Source organism: Eubalaena glacialis, chromosome 13 (genome assembly GCF_028564815.1).
Source record: "Eubalaena glacialis isolate mEubGla1 chromosome 13, mEubGla1.1.hap2.+ XY, whole genome shotgun sequence".
NCBI classification, from domain to species: Eukaryota; Metazoa; Chordata; class Mammalia; order Artiodactyla; family Balaenidae; genus Eubalaena; species Eubalaena glacialis.
Genome location: NC_083728.1, coordinates 70,497,019 through 70,522,704, shown reverse-complemented (window position 1 = coordinate 70,522,704; position 25,686 = coordinate 70,497,019). Strand labels below are relative to the sequence as shown.

Genomic DNA, 25,686 nt, shown 5'->3' with positions numbered 1-25,686 from the left:
CCAAACTATTATACATAAAATAGATAAGCAACAAGGATGCAAAGTGTGAAGATCCTGTGGACAACATGTTTGTCCTCTTGTAGGAACACAGAGAAGGTGAGCACGGCTGGAGTGGAGTGAGTGAGGAGGAGGATGGCCCCAGATGACGTCGGAGAGACAGGTGCAGCCAGACCATGCTGGATCTGGTGCTGTCCTGGGGGAGGAGTTTGGACTTTATTCCTGGAGTGATGGGAAGCCAGTGGCGGGTTTTCAGCAGAGGACGGACATGGTCATCTCAGCTGGTTGCTATTGGAAAGGACGGGTCTGCTAGCTGACCATTGGTTTTGTAAAGTGGTTTTCAAGACTCAGCGATGGCTTGCATTGTTATATGAAGGCAAATTTGACAGCAGCCAACCTGGTAACAGATGTTCTGTTTCACGTGCCATAAATGGGGCCATATATCAAATACATTGACTTTCTACTTCTGAGACCCCAAAAGCAGTACAACTCTAACCCTCAGAGGCCCCATATTAGGTTGGCAAGATACCATTTACTGGGGTTATGGGTGATGGAGCAGCTGTCTAAATTCTGCCCAAATTGTTTTCTGCAAGCAGTGAGCCCCAGGGACTTCTTGCTTCTTTGAACATTTCAGAACTATCAAGGCCTTACTGGGGATGAGAGATGCACTGGACTTCTGAGCACCTACAGCCCATTCTTGTTTTGATTGTTTGAATGATATTTGGAGGAGAAGGGGGCGGGAGGCTGATCTGTGGGCGTTCCTCTCTCACTCCCTCCCCTTCCCGCAAAAGGATATCTAGAGCCATTCATTTTTCTGGCCTTGGAAGGAAAGAAGGAAACTAACATCTATTGAGTAGCAACTTAAGGCTGGCTAGTTATTGTCAGGAGTTACTGAATTTCAGTAATTCATTCATTTATTCATTTTCCAAGAAATATTCATTGAGTACTTTTATGTGATCTGGGCCCTGGAGATAGGCAGTGAACACAATAGACAAAGTCCTTAATTCCCATGGAACTGACCTTCTGGCAAGGAAGACAGACATTAAACAAATAAATACACGTTGGGTGGAGCGGTCCTAGGATGAAAAATAAAGTTGATTAACAGGATGGAGAGAGAGTGTGGGCTATTTTATATCTGAAAGGGGGCTGGTCAGGGAAGGTTTCTTTGAAAAGGGGGGATTTGAGAAGGAAACTGAAGGAAATGAGGGAGAGAGGCACCAAACTTTCTGTGGATATAGAACATTGTTATTACTTCTTAGAGAAGAGGCTGCTGAGGGTTGAGGGAATTAGTGGCTCTCCCGAGGTCAGAAGACAGTGGCAGCTGTAGCAGCTGCAGTAATAGATGAAATCTAGTAAGTGCTTACTCCATGTCAGACACTGGATTAAACATTTTATTTATGTCATCTCACTTAATCCTCGCAAAAAACCTACAAGGTAGATATCATTATTAGTATCCCTATTTTATGAATGATACTGAGGATTAGAGAGGTTATGTAACTCAGCCAAGGGCACATAGCTAATAAATGAGAAGCTGAGATTCGACCCCCCTGGTCTCCAGGACCCTATACCCCTTCCTAGCCCATAGCTGGTGAAGCTGGAATTTGGAGTGAAGTCTCCATCTGAAAACCCCTCATTTCCAATAGGCTGGTGCTACTCCTTTCAGAGGGGAGCTTGGCCCTTTGATTAACCCCTGGCATGGGGCTGGTTAGATGGATATTGAGGGCTTCCTAGACTCTGGGGGGGTTTGTGACCACAGGCATCACATGTCCCATCATCTCTGATTTGCACAGAGACCTCCCTGCGACTGAGCATTGTGTGCCAAGAGCTTGGGTGTCCAATAAAAGTAGATGGGGACCTAAATCTCTCTTTGAAAGGAATGGGCTGTGCACCTCCATTGGCTTGAAAAAAACATTTAATCACGGCTTCACAGCTGATCTTCTGATTTGGTGAGAAAAACTACAAACATATGATACAGGTATATGAATGTATAACCCTCTTAGTAAGAATGCAGTTGATCTTCTAATTTATAGGTTCTACAGAGCTATTCAGACAGTGTACTTATAGCATTAGTTCGTTCATTCATTCATTCATCACAGTGCCTGGCAATGGTCTTCATGGAGAATTCATTCCAGAGGGGAGGATGGGGTGAGGTGAAGAAGGACAAAATGAAGTGAATGAGTGGAGGAACAAGACAATCTCAGACAGTGAGAGTGCCATGAGGATTGCAGTAGGGAAATGTGATGGAGAGGCTGGGATGTCTCCTTATACTGGGTGGTGAGTTGAAGCCCCACGGAGCAGAGGCCAGGTGAACAGACTGCTGGTGAGGATATGTGGGATGTTCTGTAGAAAAGTGTTTCAGGGGGAGGGAATATCTCAGTAACGGACAGAAGACTGGACCTGGAGGTACATGCATGGCCTTACGAATGGTGATAATTAGGTGGTTACACAAGTATTTTGTTGAGACTTGTAAAAATGAAACAAGTGAGAATGCAAGCATGAAAAAAAAAAACCCATGAAATTTCAAGTCTGTTAGCACTTAAAGTGGTCGGCTCTTTATAACTTAGAAGTTAATATCAATAATAATAATAACAATAATGATAATAACAATAACAACCTACTTTTGTTGAGAGTTTACTATGTGCCAGACACTGTCCTAGAGCCTGCCCCATCAGTCTTTTCTAGGGCATTTGAAAAGTATGGTCCAAAAGAAAGTTTAGTTAACAGGATTTTAAAAAATTTTAAAGATTTGAAACATTTAAAAACTACTTAGGGCTTCCCTGGTGGCGCAGTGGTTGAGAATCTGCCTGCCAATGCAGGGGACACGGGTTCGAGCCCTGGTCTGGGAAGATCCCACATGCCGCAGAGCAACTAGGCCCGTGAGCCGCAATTGCTGAGCCTGCGCGTCTGGAGCCTGTGCTCCGCAGCAAGAGAGGCCGCGATAGTGAGAGGCCCGCGCACCGCGATGAAGAGTGGCCCCCACCTGCCGCAACTAGAGAAAGCCCTCGCACAGAAATGAAGACCCAACACAGCCATAAATAAATAAATAAATAACGTAATTAATTAAAAATAAATAAATAAAATAAAAAAGCCTTTCGAAAGCTTAAAAAAAAAACTTAAAAATTAAAAAAATTTTAAGTACCTTAAACATAATTTTATTAAAGGAAATTCCAAATATATATGAACAAAGAACAGTGTAATGAGTCCCCGGGTACCCATCACCTAGCTTCATCAATGATTAACTCATGGCCAGTTTTGTTCCACTTATACCCTCCCCCCCATCCACATTATCTTGAAACCAATTCCAGCCACTGAAATTTCATCTATAAATATTACAATATGTGTTTCTAAAAGATAATGAATCTTAAAAACATAATCACAATACCATCAGTACAGCTAGAACATTAACAATAATTCCTTAGTGCATCAGATATCCAGTCACTGTTCAAATTTCCTACCATCTAATAAAATTGTTTTAGTTTCTTGGAATCCGAATCCAACTAAAGTTCTACACGTGGAGACTGCTTGGTGTATCTTTTCTTTTTTAAAGGTAGAGTACGTTTAATGGAACTATATCACAGCACAATGTTCCCTTACTTACAAAGAGTACAGATTTGTAAAGTCATAAATTTGATTTCATTTTTCAAATAAAGGAAGCTTTAGGTAGCTCTAGAATTTTGTTTCTTCCCCCATACTACAGACATTTTAATTGCAACCTGTTCGAAACTAAAATAATTAACTTCCTTCAAACTTGTTCCTCTGTTGCATTTCCTATCTCTGATAATGACTCCATCCCTCTACCAATGTGTCCGAATGTGAACCCGTGTAACTTTTTTTTTTAATTTTTGAATTTTACTTTATTTTTTATACAGCAGGTTCTTATTAGTTATCAATTTTATACATATTAGTGTATATATGTCAATCCCAGTCTCCCAATTCATCCCACGACCACCCCCACCCCCGCTTTCTCCCCTTGGTGTCCATACATTAGTTCTCTATATCTGTGTCTCTATTTCTGCCTTGCAAACCGGTTCATCTGTAACATTTTCTTGATTCCACATATATGTGTTAATATACGATATTTGTTTTTCTCTTTCTGACTTACTTCACTCTTTATGACAGTCTCTAGGTCCATCCACGTCTTTACAAATGACCCAACTTCGTTCCTTTTTATGGCTGAGTAATATTCCATTGTATATATGTACCACATCTTCTTTATACATTCGTCTGTCGATGGGCGTTTAGGTTGCTTCCATGACCTGGCTATTGTAAATAGTGCTGCAAGGAACATTGGGGTGCATGTGTCTTTTTGAATTATGGTTTTCTCTGGGTATATGCCCAGTAGTGGGATTGCTGGGTCATATGGTAATTCTATTTTTAGTTTTTTAAGGAACCATCCTACTGTTCTCCATAGTGGCTGTATCAATTTACATTCCCACCAACAGTGCAAGAGGGTTCCCTTTTCTCCACACCCTCTCCAACGTTTGTTGTTTGTAGATTTTCTGATGATGCCCATTCTAACCGGGGTGAGGTGATACCTCATTGTAGTTTTGATTTGCATTTCTCTAATAATTAGTGATGTTGAGCAGCTTTTCATGTGTCTCTTGGCCATCTGTATGTCTTCTTTGGAGAGATGTCTATTTAGGTCTTCTGCCCATGTTTTGATTGGGTTGTTTGCTTTTTTTAATATTGAGCTGCACAAACTGTTTATATATTTTGCAGATTAATGCTTTGTTGATACGTTTGCAAATATGTTCTTCCATTCTCAGTGTTGTCTTTTCGTCTTGTTTGTAGATTCCTTTGCTGTGCAAAAGCTTTTAAGTTTCATTAGGTCCCATTTGTTTATTTTTGTTTTTATTTCCATTACTCTAGGAGACGGATCAAAAAAGATCTTGCTGTGATTTATGTCAAAGAGTGTTCTTCCTATGTTTTCCTCTAAGAGTTTTATAGTGTCGGGTCTTATATTTAGGTCTTTAATCCATTTTGAGTTTATTTTTGTGTATGGTGTTAGGGAGTGTTCTAATTTCATTCTTTTACATGTAGCTGTCCAGTTTTCCCGGCACCACTTATTGAAGAGACTGTCTTTTCTCCATTGTCTATCCTTGCCTCCTTTGCCATAGATTAGTTGACCATAGGTGTGTGGGTTTATCTCTGGGCTTTCTATCCTGTTACATTAATCTATATTTCTGTTTTTGTGCCAGTACCATATTGTCTTTATTACTGTAGCTTTGTAATATAGTCCGAAGTCAGGGAGTCTTATTCCTCCAGGTCCGTTTTTCTTTCTCAAGACTGCTTTGGCTATTCAGGGTCTTTTGTGTCTCCATACAAATTTTAAGATTTTTTGTTCTAGTTCTGTAAAAAATGCCACTGGTAATTTGATGGGGATTGCATTGAATCTGTAGATTGCTTTGGGTAGTATAGTCATTTTCACAATATTGATTCTTCCAATCCAAGAACATGGTATATCTCTCCATCTGTTTGTGTCATCTTTGATTTCTTTCATCAGTGTCTTATAGTTTTCTGAGTACAGGTCTTTTACCTCCTTAGGTAGGTTTATTCCTAGGCTTTTTTTTTTTTTTTTGTTACATGGGATTGTTTCCTTAATTTCTCTTTCTGATCTTTCATTGTTAGTGTATAGGAATGCAAGAGATTTCTGTGCATTAATTTTGTATCCTGCAACTTTACCAAATTCATTAATTAACTCTAATAGTTTCTGGTGGCATCTTTAGGATTCTCTATGTATAGTGTCATGTCATCTGCAGACAGTGACAGTTTTACTTCTTCTTTTCCAATTTGTATTCCTTTTCTTTCTTTTTCTTCTCTGATTGCTGTGGCTAGGACTTCCAAAACTATGTTGAATAATAGTGGCGAGAGTGGACATCCTTGTCTTGTTCCTGATCTTAGAGGAAATGCTTTCAGTTTTTCACCATTGAGAATGATGTTTGCTGTGGGTTTGTCGTATATGACCTTTATTATGTTGAGGTAGGTTCTCTCTATGCCCACTTTCTGGAGAGTTTTTATCATAAATGGGTGTTGAATTTTGTCAAAAGCTTTTTCTGCATCTATTAAGATGACTGTACAGTTTTTATTCTTCAATTTGTTAGTATGGTGTATCACATTGATTGATTTGCATATATTGAAGAATCCTTGCATCCCTGGGATAAATCCCACTTGATCATGGTGTATGGTCCTTTCAATGTGTTGTTGGATTCTGTTTGCTAGTATTTTGTTGGGGATTTTTGTGTCTATACTCATCAGTGATATTGGTCTGTAATTTTCTTTTTTTGTAGTATCTCTGTCTGGTTTTGGTATCAGGGTGATGGTGGCTTCGTAGAATGCGTTTGGGAGTGTTCCTTCCTCTGCAATTTTTTCGAAGAGTTTGAGAAGGATAGATGTTAGCTCTTCTCTAAATGTTTGATGGAATTCACCTGTGAAGCCATCTGGTCCTGGACTTTTGTTTGTTGGAAGATTTTTAATCAGAGTTTCAATTTCATTACTTGTGATTGGTCTGTTCATATTTTCTATTTCTTCCTGGTTTAGTCTTGGAAAGTTATACCTTTCTAAGAATTTGTCCATTTCTTCCAGGTTGTCCATTTTATTGGCATAGAGTTGCTTGTAGTAATCTCTTAGGATGCTTTGTATTTCTGCAGTGTCCGTTGTAACTTCTCCTTTTTCATTTCTAATTTTATTGATTTGAGTCCTCTCCCTCTTTTTCTTGATGAGTCTGGCTAAAGGTTTATCAATTTTGTTTATCTTCTCAAAGAACCAGCTTTTAGTTTTATTGATCTTTGCTCTTGTTTTCTTTGTTTTTCTTTCATTTATTTCTGCTCTGATCTTTATGATTTCTTTCCTTTTACTAACTTTGGGTTTTGCTTGTTCATCTTTCTCTAGTTGCTTTAGGTGTAAGGTTAGATTGTTTATTTGAGATTTTTCTTGTTTCTTGAGGTAGGATTGTATTGCTATTATCTTCCCTCTGAGAACTGCTTTTGCCGCATCCCATAGGTTTTGGATCATCGTGTTTTCGTTGTCATTTGTCTCTAGGTATTTTTTGATTTCCTCTTTGATTTCTTCAGTGATCTCTTGGTTATTTAGTAATGTATTGTTTAGCCTCCATGTGTTTGTGTTTTTTATGTTTTTTTCCCTGTAATTGATTTCTAATCTCATAACGTTGTGGTTGGAAAGGATACTTGATATGATTTCAACTTTCTTCAATTTTCTGAGGCTTGATTTGTGACCCAAGATGTGGTCTATCCTGGAGAATGTTCCGTGTGCACTTGAGAAGAAAGTGTAATCTGCTGTTTTTGGATGGAATGTCCTATAAATATCAATTAAATCTATCTGGTCTATTGTGTCATTTAAAGCTTGTGTTTCCTTATTAATTTTCTGTCTGGTTGATCTGTCCATTGGTGTAAGTGAAGTGTTAAAGTCCCCCACTATTACTGTGTTACTGTTGATTTCCCCTTTTATAGCTGTTAGCAGTTGCCTTATATATTGAGGTGCTACTGTGTTGGGTGCATATATATTTATAATTGTGGTAGCTTCTTCTTGGATTGATCCCTTGGTCATTATGTAGTGTTTTTCCTTGTCTATTGTAACATTCGTTATTTTAAAGTCTATTTTATCTGATATGAGTATTCCTACTCCAGCTTTCTTTTGATTTCCATTTTCATGGAATATCTTTTTCCATCCCCTCACCTTCAGCCTGTATGTGTCCCTACGTCTGAAGTGGGTCTCTTGTAGACAGCATATATATGGGTCTTGTTTTTGTATCCATTCACCAAGCCTGTGTCTTTTGGTTGGAGCATTTAATCCATTCACGTTTAAGGTAATTATCGATATGTATGTTCCTATGACCATTTTCTTAATTGTTATGGGTTTGTTTCTGTAGGTCCTTTTCTTCTCTTGTGTTTCCCACTTAGAGAAGTTTCTTTTGATGCTGAATTCTCTTAGCTTTTGCTTGTCTGTAAAGCTTTTGATTTCTCCATCGAATCTGAATGAGATCCTTGACGGGTAGAGTAATCTTGGTTGTAGGTTTTCCCCTTTTATCACTTTAAGTATATCGTGCCACTCCCTTCTGGCTTGTAGAGTTTCTGCTGAGAAATCAGCTGTTAACCTTATGGGAGTTCCCTTGTGTGTTATTTGTTGTTTTTCCCTTGTTGCTTTCAGTAATTTTTCTTTGTCTTTAATTTTTGTCAATTTGATTACAATGTGTCTTGGTGTGTTTCTCCTTGGGTTTATCCTGTATGGGACTCTCTGCACTTCCTGGACTTGGGTGGCTATTTCCTTTCCAATGTTAGGGAAGTTTTCGACTCTAATCTCTTCAAATATTCTCTGGGGTCCTTTCTCTCTCTCTTCTCCTTCTGGGACCCCTATAATGCAAATGTTGGTGCATTTAATGTTGTCCCAGAGGTCTCTGAGGCTGTCTTCATTCCTTTTCATTCTTTTTATTTATTTATTTTTGGCTGCATTGTGTCTTCGTTGCTGCACGCGGGCTTTCTCTAGTTGTGGCGAGCAGGGGGTACTCTTTGTTGCGGTGCACAGACTTCTCATTGTGGTGTCTTCTCTTGTTGCGGAGCACGGGCTCTAGGTGCACGGGCTTCAGTTGTTGTGGCATGCTGCCTCAGTAGTTGTGGCTCACGTGCTCTAGAGCGCAGGCTCAGTAGTTGTGGCTCACGGGCTTAGTTGCTCCGTGGCATGTGGGATCTTCCCGGACCAGGGCTCGAACTCGTGTCCCCTGCATTGGCAGGTGGATTCTTAACCACTGCGCCACCAGAGAAGCCCTCTTTTCATTCTTTTTTTCTTTATTCTGTTCTGCGGCAGTGAATTCCACCATTCTGTCTTCCAGGTCACTTATCCGTTCTTCCGCCTCAGTTATTCTGCTATTGCTTCCTTCTAGTGTATTTTTCATTTCAGTTATTGTATTGTTCATCTCTGTTTGTTTGTTCTTTAATTCTTCTAGGTGTTTGTTCTTTAATTCTTCTAGGTCTTTGTTAAACATTTCTTGCGTCTTCTTGATCTTTGCCTCCTTTCTTTTTCCGAGGTCGTGGATCATCCTCACTATCATTATTCTGAATTCTTTTTCTGGAAGGTTGCCTATCTCCACTTCATTTAGTTGTTGTTCAGGGGCTTTATCTTGTTCCTTCATCTGGTACATAGTCCTCTGCCTTTTCATTTTGTCCAACTTTCTGTGAATGTGGTTTTCATTCCACAGGCTGCAGAATTGTAGTTCTTCTTGCTTCTGCTGTCTGCTCTCTGGTGGATGAGGCTTTCTAAGAGGCTTGTGCAAGTTTCCTGATGGGAGGAACTGGTGGTGGGTAGAGCTGGGTGTTGCTCTGGTGGGCAGAGCTCAGTAAAACTTTAATCTGCTTGTCTGCTGATGGGTGGGGCTGGGTTCCCTCCCTGTTGGTTGGTTGGCCTGAGGCGACCCAGCACTGGAGCCTGCCCGGCTCTTTGGTAGGGCTGATGGCAGACTCTGGGAGGGCTCACGCCAAGGAGTACTTCCCAGAACTTCTGCTGCCAGTGTCCTTGTCCCCACGGTGAGCCACAGCCACCCCCTGCCTCTGCAGCAGACCCTCCAACACTAGCAGGTAGGTCTGGTTCAGTCTTCTATGGGGTCACTGCTCCTTCCCCTGGGTCCTGATGTGCACACTAGTTTGTGTGTGCCCTCCAAGAGTGGAGTCTCTGTTTCCCCAAGTCCTGTCGACGTCCTGCTATCAAAACCCACTAGCCTTCAAAGTCTGATTCTCTAGAAATTCCTCCTCTCGTTGCCGGACCCCCAGGTTGGGAAGCCTGACGTGGGGCTCAGAACCTTCACTCCAGTGGGTGGACTTATGTGGTATAAGCGTTCTCCAGTTTGTGAGTCACCCACCCAGTGGTTATGGGATTTGATTTTATTGTGATTGCGCCCCTCCTACTGTCTCATTGTGGCTTCTCCTTTGTCTTTGGATGTGGGGTATATTTTTTGGTGAGTTCCAGTGTCTTCCTGTTGATGATTGTTCAGCAGTTAGTTGTGATTCTGGTGTTCTCACAAGAGCGGGTCCCATGTAATGGTTGATGTATCTTTTCATCTATAGGTTTCTCCTTCAGTTCTTTCATTACTGGAAAAGTGGGTTAATTATCTTGTAGAGCCTTGATTCTCAAAATATGGTCACAGGTCAAGAGCATCAGCAATACCTGGGAGCTTGTTAGAAATGCAGAGTCTCAGGCCCCACCCCAGACGTCCTGGATTAGAATCTGCATTTTAACAAGATCTCCTGGTGTTTTATGTGCACATTAAAGTTTGAGGAACATTGCTGTAGAGTTTCCCACAGTCAGATATTGCTGATTACATCTCTGTAGTGTGATTTGACCCATTCCTCTATCTTCTATTTTTCCTGTACATAGTAGTAGTTGGTAGTTGGATCTGTAAGTTTCTTCATCAGGTTTAGGTCTGATTTTTTTTTTTTTTTTGGCAAGACTACTTTGTTTTTTTTTAAAAATAAATTTATTTATTTATTTTTGGTCTTCGTTGCTGCATGCGGGCTTTCTCTAGTTGTGGCGAGCGGGGGCTACTCTTCATCGCGGTGTGTGGGCTTCTCATTGCAGTGGCTTCTCTTGTTGCGGAGCACGGGCTCTAGGTGCACGGGCTTCAGTAGTTGTGGCATGTGGGCTCAGTAGTTGTGGCTCATGGACTCTAGAGTGCAGGCTCAGTAGTTGTGGCACACAGGCTTTGTTGCTCCACAGCATGTGGGATCTTCCCGGACCAGGGCTTGAACCCGTGTACCCTGCATTGGCAGGCAGATTCTTAACTAGTGTGCCACCAGGGAAGTCCCAAGACTACTTTGTAAATGGTCATGTTTTTGTCCACCAGGAGACACGCGATCTCTGGTTATCTCTTGTTTTGTGATGTTAGCTGCTGTATGAATAATGCCTGCATCTGTGAATTCATTAGGGAATTACAAAACAGAGAAGGACTTCAACTTGAACAGACCTGGTTTGTTTTGGAAGTGGTTAATTTCTCTCTCTCTTTTTTTTTTTGGTCATTTCTATACCACTAATAATATATAACACCAATCATGTGTTAGGCACTGTTCTAAGGGCTTTACACAAATTAGCACATTTGTTAATTTTCACAAAACCCTCTGAAATAGTGTATTAATTTACAGATGAACCTTTTCCCAGGGCAGGAATAGAGTCACAGACGTAGGAATGGACATGTGGACACGGGGGGCGGGGGAAGCAGAGGGTGGGATGAAATGGGAGATTAGGATTGACACTACCATGTGTAAAATAGATAACTAGTGGGAACCTGCAGTATAGCACAGGGAGCTCAGCTTGGTGCTCTGTGATGACCTAGATGGGTAGGATGGGGTGGTGGTGGGAGGGAGGTCCAAGAGGGAGGGGGTGTATGTATACATATAGCTGATTCACTTCATTGTACAGCAGAAACTAACACAACATTGTAAAGCAATTATACTCCAGTAAAAATGTTTCCTATTGCTGCTGTAACAATTTGCTACAGACATCATGGTTTAAAACAACACAAATTTATTACCGTACAGTTCTGGAGGCCAGAAGTCCAAAATGGGTCTCACTTGGCTAACATTGAGGTGTTGGCAGGGAGCCTTTTCTTTCTTTCTGGAGCTTCCAGGGGAGAACCTTGCCTTTTCCAAATTTTAGAGACCATGTGTATTCCTTGGCTTGTGGCCCCTTCTTCCATCTTCAAAGTCAGCATCATCGCACCTTCAACTCTCTCTCTGATGCTCTTCTTCCTCCCTCTTCCATGCTTAAGGACCCTTGTGGTTATATTGAGTCCACCTGGATAATTCAGAATAATCTCCCTGTTTTAAGGTCCACTGACCAGCAACCTTAACCCTGTCTGTCACCTTAATTCCCCGTTGCCATAGAACCTAAAATATTCACAGGTCCAGGAATTAGGACGTGGGCATCTTTGAAGTACCATTTTTCTGCCAACCACAATCAGGCTCTGTGATTCCTGTTTTACAGATGAGGAAACTGAGATACATCCAGGTGAAACAACTTAACCAAGGTTGCACAGATCCTAACTGTTGGAGCTTGGATACAAACACAGGGAGTCCAGCTCTTGAGTCCATGTTTTGAACCCTACAGATATAAGGTCATTTTAATTGTTCTTGTTCAACACCACATTTTCTGAGACCTAGATCTTACCAGCCAGCCTACATTTTAAGAACATTGAACCCAATGGTTATCAGGGGATTCCTGTACACAACTGTTAACTGGTGAATTTACTGCCCTCTTGGATGGTGAGTTGGTGTTTGTCTCCCTAGGGTGGCAAAAATGGGCTTGCTCTTTGTTCAGTCTGTTTCTCTTTAAGCCCAGTCAGTTGTCGGCTACACTGGGGAAACTGAGTCAGTCCAACAGTAGTTCCCAATCGTTTTGTGTGTGTGTGTGCCACAGACACCTGTGGCTTCTGGTGAAGTCTATGGATTCCTTCCTGGAACAACACAGAAAGTAAGGAACATAGAATTACAAAGGAAACCAATTACACTAAAATATAATAATCAAAATGAAAAAACCCCACCATATTTGTGTCATAGTAATATGTGCTTCTTTACTAACAAGATTTAGTGGTGGGTCTGATAACTATGTAATTTCAATTAGTGATGCATGTAGAAAATATACTGAGATGTTTATAGCAATTGTAATGAGATATGAAAATATCTGTGATTTATATTGGTGACAAAGTCATAGATAACTGTGAATCCTATTGTGGTTGGTTCCTTCCATTTATAATGGAAGCAAATGCTCAAGTTCAGTTAGAAGCTAGAGAAAAATGGGGATGTACTCTTTTCCCATTCAAGTTCATGGACCATCTGAAGTCTGTCCACAAACCCCAGTTTAGGAACCTTGGCCTAGTACCTCATTGGTTTGCGCCGCTTCATCGCTATTTACCTTAATTTGCTGGAATCCAACAAATATTAGTTGAGACTCCATGACGGGCAAGCATGTGCTAGCGACTTGGTGTGGGGCACTGAACAAAACCTATCTGGCCTTGCACTACATCTATGGACGGCTTCAGGCAACATGGTCTTGAAGGAACAGACAGATTTCTTTTAAGCTTCTTTTTTTTACCTCACAGTGCTTGTGTGTTTTAACTGTTCACTCTGACCTAGCAAGCCATCCTTTTGGTAGGCCTCAGATGCTATGCACGGAAGAAGCAGGAGGTTCAAGTGTCTGTCGAAGTGTGGTGTGCGCTTCACTAGTGGGACACAAAATAATTTCCTGTGGTACATGGAAAAAAATTTTCTTATTTGATCAATTATGAATTTATATTAATGTGTATAAGAGAAAGTATATACAACTATCCACCTCAACACATGATATGGGTTCTTTTTGCTTGGGATGAGGAATTGTTTTTTCTTTTTAAAAAAATTGTGGTAAAAAACACATAACATTGAATTTACCATCTTCACCATTTTTAAGTGTACTGTTCAATTATTAAGTATATTCACATTGTTGTGCAATAGATCTCTAGAACTTTTTCATCTTGCAAAACTGAAACTCTACACCCACTAAACACTAAGTTCCCCTTTTCCCTCCCCTCAGCCCTCGGAAACCACTTTTCTCCTTTCTGTTACTATGATTTTGATTACTTCATATGAATAGAATTGTACAGTATTTGTTCTTTTGTGACTAGCTTATTTCATTTGGCACAATGTCCTTGAGGTTCATCTACATTGTAGCGTGTGACAAGATTTATTTCTTTTTTAGGGCTGCATAATATTCCATGGTATGTATAGACCACATTCTGTTTATCTATTCATCTGTTGATGAACATTTGAGTTGTTCCACTTCTTAGCTATTGTGAATAATGTTACCATGAATATGGGTGTTCAAATTCCTCTCTGAGATCCCATTTTTCATTCTTTGGAGTATATACCCAGCAGTGGGATTGCTGGATCATATGGTAATTCCATTTTTAACTTTTTGAGGAACCTTCATACTGTTTTCCATAATGGTTGCACCATTTTACATTCCCATGAACAATACACAAGATTTCCATTTTCTTCCTGAATCCTCGCCAACACTTGTTATTTTCTGTTCTTTTGACAGTGACCATCCTAATAGGTGTGAGGTGAGGCAGGGTGAGGATATTTAAAGATAACATTAAGTGACTAATAGGAGAGGTACTACACAGGTATGGCAAAAATGAAGGTGCACCAATGCATGAAGTTTGAGAAATTCTCAATCAGTCGATCTCTAAAGCTGCTCAAAGTGTTCGATGCAGACAGTGTTGACCTGAGAACCATTTGCTACTTGTTAGTGATCAGATAATACAGACATTGAAAGTAAATGTTTAGAAACTTTTCTAGCAATTTAATGTTGATACAATATGCAAGTGCATGATCATTATTCTAGTAATTCATCTATATTGTGTGATAATGAAAGTATTAGCCCACAGTGGATTGGAAAACAATAGAAAAAAGCCCAGATTGGCCCTAAACCACAGATAGTTTGAGAAGCTCTGCTGTAAAGTCCCTTTCAGCCTTGACATTTTAACTCTTTGACTTACTTTGGCTCAGATTTCCCATCTGTAATATGGAGATGAGAAAGGGAGAATGCAGTGCTGACCGCATCAGTTGTAGCTGGCCTTGTGCTAGTAGCTCTGCTGTGGTACTCTCTACTGAAGTGATTTCACAGGACAGCCATGTGGGAAGACTTCACAATGACCATGATGAAACAAGACAGAAATAAGAGCACTCTGCCATCACATCTGAGCACAAAAGTAAGAATGCTGTGCAAACCACAGAAATGACCAACATTTTGTCCTTCCGACTAACATGAGTGGCTGCTGCTTCCTTACCTGCAACAGCTTTAGCCCCACTCTGTTCCTCCTGCTTCCTAGATAAAAATGATTAAGTCACCCACTCCAAAGCAAACTCAAATTCTGTTACAAGCCCCTGCTAACACTAACTGAGACACACCACAGTTCCCGTGTTGTGTGGTCTCCCTGGTTGTGACACATCACTAATCCCAACTTTGTTCAACTACAGGCATGTTCCTGGTGGGTTTTGGCTGGTGGACATGGGCAGAGATAATAATAATAATAATAATAATAATGATAGGTGGCTATAGGATCAAGTGAGTTAATACATGCAAAGTGTTTAGAACCATGCTTGGCTCCAAGTACAGCTTATATAAATGTTAGCTGCCATTATTTATTATTTTTATTATTATTACCAGTAGCATCATCATCTCTGTGTCTCTTGTAGTGATTGGTACCACATCTTGCCATAGAAGGAGCCCACACTATATTTGCAGTTTGGTTGGGGATGGATGATGTATTAGTCATCTATTGCTGCATAACAAATCACCCCAAATTTATCAGCTTAAAATAACAAGCACTGATTATCTCACAGCTTCTTTGTGTCGGGAATTGGGGAGCAACTTAGCTGGGTGACTCTGGCTCAGAGCTTCTCACTAGGTACCAGTCAAGCTGTTGGCCAGGGCTGCAGCCCTCTCAAGGCTCCACTGGGGTAGAATCTGCTTCCAAGTTCATTCACGTGGCTGCTGGAGGCCTCAGTTCCTCCCCACATGGGTCTTGCCATTGGCAGCCTGATGTCCTCACAATGTAGCAACTGGCTTCTTCCAGAGTGAGTGATTCAAGAGGCAGTGTGGGAATGTGCCCATATTCTATTTATTACATGGACCAACACTGATACCGTGGGGACAGGGGAGACAGTGAATACCAGGGGGTGGGGACCCTTGGGGACTGTCTTCAAAGTTGGCTATGACTGATGGCCTCATTGTTCCTCCAAATGTCCTCCAACTATTCCCTCTTGGTTTCAACTTTAATTCAGTTCAAGAAGACGTCTCCATTCTCTCTGAATGGACTTCGAGAGACCAGCAAGAAATGGGTGTGTGTGTGAAGCTGGACCAAGGAGGGGCCTACAGGTGTTTGAGAAGGAGCAGGTTTCCTTCTGTCTGTTAACATTTGTCCAGGCCTCTCTGGGGCCCAGCTTTTGGGAGACTGAGCATCAGCTGCACTTCCCTCTCCCACCCCCCTCCCTGTAGCAAGAGCCTTGCATCTCTCTGACTGACAGTGACAGATTACCTTATCAAAACACGGGCCCAGGACTGCAGTGTGATTGGCTGGGCAGAACTGTCATGGGCCTGGAGAATTCTTCTCCGAGAGAAACGATTATGAGGCATTTTAAGAACAGCGAGCCGAAGGCTGCTCACAGCTGGCAGCTCTTGTTTATAATAATTGACTCAGGCGCAAAGGAAAGCGGGGCAGGCTCAGCGAGTTTGAGAGGATGCTCCACGCACAGGGGTTGGGCTCTGGACAGAAAGGGGTGAATGGGAACCACTGGGCTTGGGGGGCGTCAGACTGACTCGATTTGGGGCTGGGGGAGCATCGTGGGTGGCCCTGAGTGACAGTCTGCTTTCTTCGGTGCCCCTCATGATACCTTCTGCCGTCCAGGTGGGCAGAAGTGGTGACTTGCAGTTGTGGGGAGACCCAGATGCTGAGCCAACTAACCCAAAGCAGCAGACGTCCTGCATTTGGGCCCAGCCCCTGTGAGGGTGATGGGCGGGGGTCCCCCACACGAGGTGTTTGTGCGGGGGGTGCCCTGGAGCTCCCACTGCTGTCACCTTGCTCCTCAAATCCTGGTCCTCGGGCCAGCAGTATCTGCGTCACCCGGAAGCTTGTGAGAAATGCAGTCTCAGGCCCCACCCAGGACCTACTGAATCAGAATTTGCATTTGACACGGTGCTTCACAGGCACAATAAAGTTCAGCGCCTTTGCTCTAAGGATGCGGTGGACACTGGAGGGGTGACCCTCTGGCTCTCTCCTCCTAGGTGGAGGTTCTCAACCTTGGCAGCACCTTCGAATCACCTGGGGAGCTTTTAAAAACCCCTCTACCCTGAGCGTCCTCCCAGCCCAGTGAAGTCAGGCTCTCTGGGGCTGGATTCAGGCACCAGGATGCTTTGCAGCTGCCCAGGTGATTCCCGTGGGCAGCAGGGCTGGAAGCACTGCTGTAGCTCAGCATTTCCTGCAGAGCCCAGGCACATGCGTGGACTGGTGTGCACTGGACACTGGCTACCCGGGGTTAGCACTCCACAGGTTAATGCCCACTCTTCAGACAGCAGCCCAGGCTACCCACCCTTGCGCTCGGCTGGTCACAAATTCGGGGGTTCCCAGGACACACCTCCTTCCCTTCTGGTTCAATAGTTTGCTAGAGAGACTCACCAGAACTCAGGAAAGCACTCTCCTTACTCTTACAGTTTATTATAAAGGATATGGATAAACAGCCAGATGAAGAAGTACATAGGGTGAGGTCTGGGTGAGGCCCAGCGTCAGGACCTTTGTCGCTGTGAAATTGGAGTGCATCACCCTCCCAGCATGTGGATGTGTTAACCACCTTGGAAGCCCCTGAGCCCCTTGATTTGGGGGTTTTAATCAAGATTCTGTCGCATAGGCATCATCATAGGCATCAGCCACTGGTGACTGAACTCAGTCTCCGGCTCCTCTTCCCTCCCAGGGTCAGGGATGGGGCTGAAAGTTCCGACTCTCTAATCAGGTGCTTGGTCTTTCTGGGGACCAGCCCTCATCCTGAAGCTATCTACCACAGCGTGAAGGGTGAACAGGACACAGCTGGGCCGGTCAGGGGTTCTAGGTAGGAGGGCTCAGCACCTGCCTCATCTCAACGCTGGAAGGAGAGAAGCCGACGGTTTCCAGTCTCTTCACCTCTCGTGAGCTTCAGATCCTGGGGGGAGCACACGTCCCTCCCTTTGCTTTCCTTTCGCTGATGACAGATACAACAAACAGGCTCCAGTGGGGAGAAAGGGAAATGGGGAATCCAAAGGGGCAGCACGAGAGAATATTTTAGGGTGGGAGACCTATTCTCCCACCCTTGACTATGCTGGTGAATGCCCAGAGAACTGTCCACCTCCAAGAGGGAATTTTCTGGATGCAAACTAAAACATTTTAAAAAGGGCTCAAAAAAGTAAATGGGCACGGCTATTGAAAGAATATGCTGGTATGGATGCTGGGCAGTGAAAAAAACCAACGAGTGTTGGTTACAGAGGGAGCTCTGTTTCTTTACATGGGTTTGTGTGTATTTGGTGATTTTAAACCAAAACATGGGAGTTCCATTAGAGTTTGTATTGCTCCCCCTTTTTAAAATTTATTTTTTATTGAAGTATAGTTTAATTACAATGTTAAGTACTGCTGTAGAAGAAAGTGACTCAGTTTTACATATATATACATTCTTTTTCATATCCTTTTCCATTATGGATTATCACAGGTTATTGAATCCAGTTCCCTGTGCTATACAGTAGGACCTTGTTTCTTATCCATTCTATATATACCAGTTTGTATCTGCTAATCCCAACCTCCTAGTCCAACCCTCTCGCCCATCTCCCCCCCAGCCCTTGACAACCACCAGTCTGTTCTCTGTGTCCATGATTCTGTTTCTGTTTCATAGATAGGTTCATTTGTGTCATATTTTAGATTCCACATATAAGTGATACCATATGGTATTTGTCTTTCTCTTTCTGGCTTACTTCACTTAGTATGATAATCTCTAGTTGCATCCATGTTGCTGAAAATGTATTGCTCCCCCACTTTTTAAAAATGTTTATTTATTTATTTTTGGCTGCGTTGGGTCTTTGTTGCTGCGCGTGGGCTTTCTCTAGTTGCAGAGAGCGGGGGCTGCTCTTCGTTGTGGTGCACGGGCTTCTCATTGTGGTGGCTTCTCTTTTTGCAGAGCATGGACTCTAGGCACGCGCTCTAGAGCCCGCGAGCCACGTAGTTGTAGCTGGCGGGCTCTAGAGCGCAGGCTCAGTAGTTGTGGCGCATGGGCTTAGTTGCTCCGTGGCATGTGGAATCTTCCTGGACCAGGGCTCGAACCCGTGTCTCACTCCTTTGACTGAAAGGATTAAGGGCTCTGTTCCAGTCCTGGACTGGTCCCATCAGAGTGACGTGATGTGATGGAGAGTCCATTTGAAACCAGGCTCTGAAATAAGAGTTAGGCGAGGAGCCTGAATCTCACCCTAGCAAGGGTGACTCCATATTGGAAGCCCCAGTTCCATTTTAGAAAACGTATGACCTAGGCCTGAGTAAGCTATGATGTGATTAGTTGCTTAAGAATACCTTCTTGCTTAAGAAATTCCAGAAACTGGCCTGAAGGACTTCAGGACGTTCTGCCCTACAGCTGAAGATTAACTGCTTTCTTTGCACAATACAATGACGCTAACCAGACCACGGCATGACCAGTTTCAAGATGATTGTCGGAGCCGACTGTGCTGTTCTGCACAAAGCCCCCGTCTGCACATCCCTGAAACTTCCCAGTTTTCCCCTGTGAAACCCTCTTTCCTCTAACTGGCAACTCGGAGATGGTTTTGGGGTGCTAGTCCACCGTCTCCCCAGGTGGCTGGTTTCCTGAATAAAGCATCTTTCTTTTTCCACCAACCCTTGCCTCTTGAACATTGACTTTTGAGCAACGAGCAGCCGAACCTGAGTTTGGTTCGGGCTCTGGCCAGTAACACATGGACTTTCGAGGCAGACTAAGCAGGTATAAAATTGGGCTCCCGCACTCCCCAGCTGTGCGACGTTGGGCAAGACGCTATCCCCCCAAGAACAACAGCTTCTGCCCAGCTGGCCTTGTAGGGCTGTCGCAAGGGAGCAAGAGGATTAAGATGTGTAATGTGCTCAGCGCCGGGCTCGGCACATTACAGTGCTGAACACAGGCTGGCTATCATTGTTATGCTGACCAACTATTTTATATGATTTTAAAGACATGCTTTGAGGTGATGTCAGGAGGGAGTGAGGATGGGAAATTTGATGATTCGGGGAGTTCACAGAAGGAATTCCCAGAAGAGGTGGTGGTGATGTCAGCAAGATCTGTAAGGCCCTTACGAGGTTTCCATGTGGTTCTTTACTCAGTTCTACTCTTCCCTGGCCAGGAATCAATCTGGAAGACAGTAATCTCTAGAGCTGAGGTGAGGGTAACACAGGATGTGTGCAAAAGGCTTGCATGTTTCAGGAGAAAACAGCCAACACCACTTTGAAAAACCAACCAACCAACCATGTGACCTCAGGTAAATAATGTTTCCTCCCCAGTCTCCATCTCCCCATCTCTAAAATGAGAGGATGGATTTTTTTTTTTTCCCTCTGAGCCAAGAACCTAATTGAAAAATAGATATAGGTGTTTGATAGTCATCAAAAGAAGAACTTTCTTCTGGTACCCCTGCACTGGAGAACACAAAATTATGGTAACAAACCATGATGTGCTATGAAGAAAAAACACTGTGACAACCCAGAGCAAATCTGGATTAGCCAGGGAATCCAGGGAAGTAATATTTATGTTCTGATCTGGACAAGCAGCTAGAGGTGAGAGCATCCCAGCAGTGGGGTCAGCATGTACAAGGCCTTGTGGCAGGGTGGAGAGCTGCATGTTTGAGGAGCTGAAAGAAAACCAGTGTTGCTGGAAGGTAGTGAGTGAGGGAGAACAGGTGTGGTCCACCTTAATAGGCCCTATTAAAGATGGTTCATTTTGTCCCTGGGTTGAAGGGTTTTAAGCAGGGGAGTAACATCCACAGTTTTACAGAAGCTCACTCTGGCTGCAGTGTAGAGAATGGATCAGATCTCTCCTTTTTGGAAAGAACTCCATTGTAACCCGCCCCTCTGAAATTCTTCCCTCCCACTTAGGGCCACTTTTGTTTGTGGGACGGAGAAGAGGAAGAACAGCCTGGTGGTAGGAGGGGGCGGGAGCAGCTCTAACTGGAATGGCAGGGCATTTGAGAGCAGAATGGAAAATGTGTGTAATTAAAAGAAAAAAGGTAGAAAGATCTGGCTTGGTTCCTCCTGCCAGGAATGATTATAGCACACATTCCTGCTTTAATAATGACCTGGTATGAAAGGCATATTGGTCCCCAGTTTGAGTTCTCAGCCCCAGGGCGGTATGAGAATGTGAGAAGCAAATACCCTCTTTGGGAGATAAAATTCTAGTGGACTTTCTGTGTTATGTCTCTGGTCCTTTGATGTGAATTGGCTTTATCCAGCTGTCAGACAAACCCCAATGCAACCGTTAATTTGTAGCGGCCTTGGCTGATGGGTGAAGGTATTATTTCATAGCTTAAAACCTCAACAGTTATGTCCTTCCTCCTCCAAAGTGGAAATTAAACCCGGTCAGATGTGACCCTTGCCAGCTGAGTTGTGCTCGATACTACTGAGTTGTGCTGGGGAAGGTTCCTGAATTAGAGACAGTGATTGTGAAATTTTGTAGGGTGAAAGTTCTATCTTGTGTACAGAGAAAGCACAGAGAGAGAGAGTAGAATTGTGTTCTAGTTATGAGTCATTCATCCAATAAATATTGAGCATTGCTCTGGGCACTATTGGTTTCCCACCCAGCTCCCACTGAAGAGGCCAAGGCACCCATCCCCCAGCTGCTGTCAGTGTGCTCAGCTAATGGTGCTCAGAAATGCCCAGGACGTTATGCCTTGCACCCCCTCTGAGGGTGGCCCCCTGAGGCAGGTTGGATAACTGTGATGTCATTCATGCTCCAGAGCTCCCTGAGGAATCAGAATGAGGCTAGGCTTCCAAGGAATCCATATCTTCACCCACCCTCTTCTGCTCTCCTATCTCACCTCCCTCACTCCCTTTCTCTTGCGAGCACTTCATTAATAAGTCAGGGCATATGAAACAAAGTTTGAGGCTTTGCTTCTTGGGAACCCGATCTAGGTCAAGCACCCACTGTGTGCCAGACACTGGGTCTATGCCCTAGAGATAGGCGTTAAACAAGATGGGCAAAGTCTCTGCTCTAGTGCAACTCAGTACCTTCTAGGGAGTCTGATTTTCCGTACAAAAGTCTTGTAATTTTGAGAAATCACTTAAGCTCTGCCAACTCTAAATTTCTCGTCTGTCAAATGGTGATAACAGCATTTGCCTTGTCTGAAAGAACCGAGTGACAGCAGCAGAAGGATGGTTTTAGTTCCTTCCAGAGTCCGTCAGCTGCCCCTTCCCATGACTGTTTCTAGACAGGAGTCCCACCTTCTACTTCCAGCTCGGTTGCTGCTCCCGTATATAGAAATTCTGGTTCCCCTACTGTGTCTTTAGAACCATAGAGGGATGGAATATTGGATTTCATTTTGCTATGTTCTACTTAGGTGCTTGTTGAATGAATGAATGATAATATGATTAACAACAGCTTTATCATTTTTTTTTTAATTTGTTTATTTTATTTATTTATTTTTGACTGCGTTGGGTCTTCATTGCTGCACGCAGGCTTTCTCTAGTTGCGTTGAGTGCGGGCTACTCTTTGTTGTGGTGCGTGGGCTTCTCATTGCGGTGGCTTCTCTTGTTGTGGAGCACAGGCTCTAGGTGCGCGGGCTTCAGGGGTTGAGGCGCGTGGGCTGAGTAGTTGTGGCACGCGGGCTCAGTAGTTGTGGCTCTGCGGCTCTAGAGTGCAGGCTCAGTAGTTGTGGTGCACGGGCTTAGTTGCTCCGCAGCATGTGGGATCTTCCCGGACCAGGGCTCGAACCCGTGTCCCCTGCACTGGCAGGCGGATTCTTAACCACTGAGCCACCAGGGAAGCCAGTCCTATCATTTTTAAAAACTTTTTATTTTATATTGAGGTATAGTTGATTAACAATGTTGTGTTAGTTTCAGGTGTACAGCAAAGTAATTCAGTTATACATATACATGTATCTATTCTTTTTCAAATTATTTTCCCATTTAGGTTGTTACATGATATTGAGCAGAGTTCCCTGTGCTATACAGTAGGTCCTTGTTGGTTATCCATTTTAAATATAGCAGTGCATACATGTCAATCCCAAACTCCCTAACTATTGGTTCCCCACACCCTATCCCCCTGGTAACCATAAATTCGTTCTCTAAGTCTGTGAGTCTGTTTCTGTTTTGTAAATAAGTTCATTTGTATCATTTCTTTTTAGATTCTGCACATAACTGGTATCGTATGATACTTCACTTTGTCTGACTTACTTCACTCAGTATGACAATCTCTAAGTCAATCCAACAACAGCCCTATCATTAAAGTGCCACATATCTAGCCCGTATTATGTACCAGATACTGGGATACACACTTTATTGCTTCCTTTTTATAAAGAAAGAAATGGAGGAATTAAAATACCAAGAAATATTGAATATGAGAGCAATTTGAAAATGGTGTAACACACATATATAGAAGTAAAATGTTAAAAGAGAAGGCTTTAGGTGGACAGATTAAGTCACAGCACTGACTTTTCAGAAAATTGCTGGAAGGAATTTTTGTTTGAATGTTTTTCTATAATTTGTTCCTTTGTTCATTTCATCTGTGGACAACTCTTTTAACCCGTTGTTCAAAGTCATGGTTGTTGTTTTTGAACCTTTAAACCAAACCCTTAGAGACAATTCCCCTCAGGATGGAAAAAAGGAAACAGGAAAGAAAAAAAATCACAACCACCTACTATTATAAAAGGAGTCTTAACGGTAAATTTTTTATTGTAGAAACTAGTGCTCAGGCTTTAGTGAAGGGAAAATACTGCCCATAGTTGATAATTTGCTTGGTGATTAAACTTTGAAACTTCAGTGTAAGGAATTATGTAAATGTGTATACACCGGAGTCTCTGATTTTATGATATGTGGTTTATTTACCATTGTTACAGGGGAGGACTGTGTTAGTTTGGTTTAGCAATTTTTCATGCTGGTTCTGGAATCAAAGACACTGGGTGGGGGCTTCCCTGGTGGCACAGTGGTTGAGAATCTGCCTGCCAATGCAGGCGACACGGGTTCGAGCCCTGGTCTGGGAAGATCTAACATGCCGCGGAGCAACTAGGCCCGTGAGCCACGATTACTGAGCCTGCGCGTCTGGAGCCTGTGCTCTGCAACAAGAGAGGCCGCGATGGTGAGAGGCCCGCGCACCGCGATGAAGAGTGGCCCCCACTTGCCGCAACTAGAGAAAGCCCTCGCACAGAAATGAAGACCCAACACAGCCATAAATTAAAAAAAAAAAAAAAAAATTCAAATAGCTTTACAAAAAAAAAAAAAAGACACTGGGTGGGATTCTTGGCTGTACCATTTACTGAGTGAATTTGGACAAGTTACGAACATTTTTGAGATCAGTTTCCTCATTTCTAAAATGGAATAACAATCACTACCACCCACAGTTGCTGTGAAGATTGAGATAATGCACATAAAACACAGCACAACAGCTCCAATGGAGTAAGTGCTCAATAAAAGGCAGCTTCTGACATTCATACCATCTTCTCCAGAAAAGGGTTTGATGATTGTCAAAACTGAGTATTCTTCCCTGATATGGGGCTGTACGGTGAGCCCCCAGCACCTCTGTGTGGGTGGTTATCTGTTTCTTAAGTTGTCATTGCTGTTGCCTCGTCTCTGTTAGAGTGATGGAATTTCTCACTGTGAGCCTTAATTTCCCCCCTCTGAAAGAGTAAGGAAGAAGGCTGACTTTTGGTAAAAACGTGAATCAGATTTCTGAAAGAGGTGCAGTTTGGCTCTATTCCCAATCTCAGATGCCACCTGGCAGAAGCCGGTAAGTCTTGTGTAGCTAGAAACCTGCAATGAGATGATGTTGGTTTAAGTTGGGGAAACAAAATAGAATGAGGTCAAACTGAAAGAAATAATTTCACACGGTGGGCAGGACATACGTGGGATTTTTACTCAAACCAGTGGTATAGGCTGAATATGTACATATAAATAAAACTAGGTAAGCTAAAAATGATATATTTTTAGAAAGAATTATGTACCAATTTGAGATTTGAGTGGGGACATGATCCCGTTCTTTTGACGTCATCTTCCGGAATTGCTTTTTAACAATGTGTCCTTAGTTCCTCTGTGAGAGAGTTCTGCCCCAATAAAACCATCCATTCTGTGATAATGGGAGTGTTCTATATAATCACTGTCTAATTGGTAACCATACAGCCACATGTGACTGCTGAGCACTTTGAATGTGGCTAGTGCAACAGGCAATTTAAAATTTTATTTTATTTCAACTTCAATTTAAATAGCTGCCTATGGCCAGTGGCTATGGTACTGGACAGCACAGTTCTGAATCTCTGGTCTACTCTCCTGTAGCTTTTCTGATGTTTGAAGTTTGGACACTACGGCTACTCAGTGAATCTAAAGATATTTTTAAAAGAGTAGGAGTAGGCATAACAAAAGTGATGACAATAGCTGTTTTTTTGCATAGTATTTTATAGCTTACAGGGGACTTCCAAATACCTGATCTTATTTGATAGTCATCGTGGCAATCCTGATCTGTGGGTGCAAATATATAACTATTTTTATCGCTGTCTTATCAGGGCTCGGATACCATCAAAGCAGCTTAAGAACCAAGAGGGATTTATAAGAAAATGTGGATATCTCATGGGACTTACAGGCACTGGAGCTCAGATTGGCAGGCAGCCGCTCCGTATTTCCCTTTCTCTGGGTGAGGTGTCTACTGTCTCTGCTTCTCTTTGGCACACCTACTCCATTCTCTCTTGGCGCCGTTTTGGATCCATGTGGTTAAAGATGCTCAACTGGGTGGTGGTTCCAGATTGCTCTGATTTAAGGGCCCACAGAGGTGTCTGGGAATTGGCTCAGCTTAGATCAGGTGTCCGCCGTACTTGGTCTACCTGGCTAGGGGTTGGGCTCACATTAGTTCTGGAAAGCTTTCTTGAGAACAGAGGGCATGGGAGATGGGAAGACCTTTTCAACTGACAGAAAAG

General features: G+C 42.9%; 1 long non-coding RNA gene across 1 annotated transcript in view; it reads left to right on the top strand.

Moving 5' to 3' along the window:
* Positions 1-12,064, top strand: part of LOC133103074 (uncharacterized) — a 51,096-nt gene extending 39,032 nt beyond the window's left edge. Inside the window, exon 3 of the long non-coding RNA XR_009703179.1 lies at positions 11,980-12,064. This is a non-coding gene — a long non-coding RNA (uncharacterized LOC133103074). The remainder of the gene's footprint in view (positions 1-11,979) is intronic.
* Positions 12,065-25,686: the final 13,622 nt, after the last annotated feature.